Source organism: Cryptomeria japonica, chromosome 8 (assembly GCF_030272615.1).
Source record: "Cryptomeria japonica chromosome 8, Sugi_1.0, whole genome shotgun sequence".
NCBI classification, from domain to species: domain Eukaryota; kingdom Viridiplantae; phylum Streptophyta; class Pinopsida; order Cupressales; family Cupressaceae; genus Cryptomeria; species Cryptomeria japonica.
In genome coordinates, this window is record NC_081412.1 from 471890127 (window position 1) to 471893717 (window position 3591).

Below are 3591 nucleotides of genomic sequence, written 5' to 3' on the forward strand. Positions count from 1 at the left end.
TGAATAGCACCAAGCTTGTTAGAGCTTACCCGGTTAGGGGATTTCAATTTTGTTGTAATTGTTAAAAAACAATAGGAGTTTGCTGATCTATTTGAATAGCACTGCACTTGCTTGATCAAATCCTTTTCATGCTCCTATCCGCCTTTACTCAAATTGCAGATACATCATCCTATTCAACAACCACACACACAGCTAAAACTTTGCCAACTCTGAAACTAAACAGCTCATCGACCTTATAAACAAATCAATTAGGTCAGTAACACAACAAAATCATAATTGTCATAGAGATTACAAACAAGTTGGTTCAAGTATGACCATTGGATTACATAGCAATCTCTAGACATCAATCAAGAAAACATTGATCGCTCCTTTATCACCACTTCATCAAAATTAGTAACTCATCACGTGCTTTGCATTATATGCAATATACTTTCTCATTCCCTAGAAAAAAACCATTACATCAATGCACCAAAATCACTTGAAATTGTCTTCATACAATAATAATACATGTCATAATCATTACCGGTCATCATCAGATCATAAACCAATATAAAAATTCACCAAACTTAATCGATTAGGGTTTATCAAATCAATAGGTAGGGTTTACCTATTGAACTCTCCAATATAGAAATACCACTTCACTCCACAAATTCTTCCTATCGGTTACAATTTCCTTTACAAGTTCATCCTACCTTTTACACAACATCATTACAATATGTTGGCATTATGTGAACCGGTATGAGGATATAATGACATTGTATGTTGTCATTGATGTCAATATGCTGAAGAGGTGAGAACCGATATAACACCGTGAACCGACATTTGTGCCAAAGTGAAGTGGTGTGTTTGTTCAAGGTGAATTGGGCACATGGAAGTGTTGTATGACTACCAGTTGGTAGTCTCAACTTCAGGGTTTCCGGTTGAAGTGCTTCAAGCCTGTGTGGCTCAGCCGATGACTTTATGTGATGAGTTAGCATTGTAACAAAGAACAAATCATGTTGCCACATCAACCTTGTGTGCATGAAGGATCTTGCATGAAGGAGATTGTTCCTATCTACCTCGGGAATTTGCGAAGTCTGTAAACGGTGATAACGTGTGATGGGTTATCAGCCGCTATGAAATTGGTGTAAAATGGACGATGCAGAATGTCTTGAGATTGGATCAAGACTGTTGTATTTAATGCAGTGTGCTCAATGGTCAGGATTGAACCGTTTGAATTCCTTAACCTAACAAGTTTAGGGTTTAGGGTTTATGTTACCGACCTATCCATTTTCCTATAAGGTCAATGTTGTGATTCTTTCTGATTTGAGAAGTGATACCTGTAGAGTGTAAGTGCAGAAGGTGAAGAGGAGCTTAAGCGGATCTACATTGGCATTGAGTACTGTTACCAGATCATTGTAATACCTGTTGATCTCTAACCACTTCAACAGTTGAGAAATCCCTTAAACAGGGTAGCTTTAACCAGCTTGTTCTAAATCCTTTAACAAGGTGGCTCAAAGCCATTGAGTTCTTGAAATCCTCTAACAAGGTAACCTTTAACAGGGTTTAACCCTTAACTGGGTATTCTAGCCATCCCTTAACCGGGTGATCCCTAACAGGATCGGTTCCTAACAAAACCTATTGTATCAGTCTTTAACCGGACAAGGCTCCTAATAGAGCGGACTTCTAAAGAGTTCAAAAACAAGCTTGTGGGTATTCATCCCCATCGTGGTTTTTCCCAGTTGGGTTTCCACGTGAAAAATATGTGTGTCATGTGTGATGTCTTCTTCATGTGATGCTTTGTTGTTTTCTATCAAGCAGTGAATCATGTTGATCTAGCTGCTCATATGTATATCTTTGATGGTAGATTACTTGTTCATGTATTAGGGTGAAATGGAAATGAAGTGTTAGAGTATATGAGAAGATAGATATCAACCGGTTTATGCTTGTCTTAGTTATTCTAGGTTTTGCCGGTTGTACTCTGTTTAAGGACCAGTGTTACTATTTGTCTGTCAGTGCACAATGTCTGCTGACAAACCAGTTTAAGAGTGTGTTTTTGTCTATATTGATTCACCCCCCCTCTCAGTACTGGTTTGGTACTGTCTGTTCATCATTGAGTTATTACAATATTATCAACAATATCATTACCAGTTAATTGACATCAATGACAACATAACATATCATTAATGCAATCTTCATGCAAATGCCAGCACCCTTATCCACCAATTGACCAACACTTAAAAGATTATGCTTTAAACCTTCTACATAATAGACATAATCAGTATTATACTTGCCATCTAGAGAAATAATACCTCTACCTTTGATCATACATTCTTTGTCATCTCCAAATATGACTTGATCGCCATTGTATTCTTGCAGGGACAAAAAATTTCTTTTATCTCTAGTCATATGATGTGAGCATCCACTATCAATTACCCATTCATCCTTGTCTTCAACTTTTGCTTCCAGGGCTTTTTCTTCATTCTTGATAGTCGGTTCTAGTTCATCTTCCTTTAAAGCATAGAACACCCATTCCTTTCCATTGCTAGATCCACTAGCAGATTCTCTTGCCAGTTCATCCTCAAAGTCATCACTTACTCCTTCCTCCTCCGCTATGTAGAATTGTTTATATTTATTGAATCTATATCTGTTCTAATTAGGCTTAAATGATTTGTTAACTCTTTTTTCAAATCTTGCATTCCTTTCAGGACATCTAGATGCAAAATGACCAATCTTATTACATGCAAAACATTTAAAAGGTTCTTTTCCTTCATACTTACTTCCTGTCAGTCCTTTGGGTACTCTTCTAGAAAATAAGGCTTCAACTTGCTCAAATTTTTCATCCTCTTTCCTCATATCTTCCAATTATTTTTCATATAGGGCTTTCCAATCACTTTTTCTGGTAGATAATGATGCATGAAAAGCAAGTTCAGATTTTGTAGCTCTAGAAGGTCCAAATTATTCAATCTCAAAAGCAAATAATTTCTCAATCATAATGTCTTTGTTAACTGAAGTGTTTGCCATTGTTCTCAATTCATTAATTGCAATCACCTTCATCTTGTAAGCTAGTGGTAGGGCTCTCAAGACTTTAGAAACTATTTCATCTTCACTCAGAGATCCTCCACAACATTGAATTCCCATGACAATTTCATTTAGTCTTTCCATAAATGTAGCAATTCTTTCATTATTTTCCACCTTAAAGTTTAGAAGTTTTGACAATAAGGCCACCTTCATTCAGATTTGCAATTTATCCCACATAACCTTTGTAGATGATTTATCAGTCAATCCCATGATTTGTTGATCAGTAAGTGCACACAGGAGGGCTTCTCTATCTTTGCAATCATTTTCAATATTCTTGTCCAAGTCTGTAGGAGCATGATTTCCAGATACTAGATCATAAGGTGTATATCCTTTCTCAGTAATCTCACAAATATCTTTGCGAAGACATATAAGATGAGTCTCCATTCGGATTTTCCATATACCATAGTTTGTTCCATCAAGCTTAGGGATTTATCTTCTAAAAATAGTTGCCGGTGGATTTGAAGTATTAGTTGTCATAGGATCTGATGCAAAGCCCTCCTTGTTACCTACAAAACACCTCAAAATGTATGA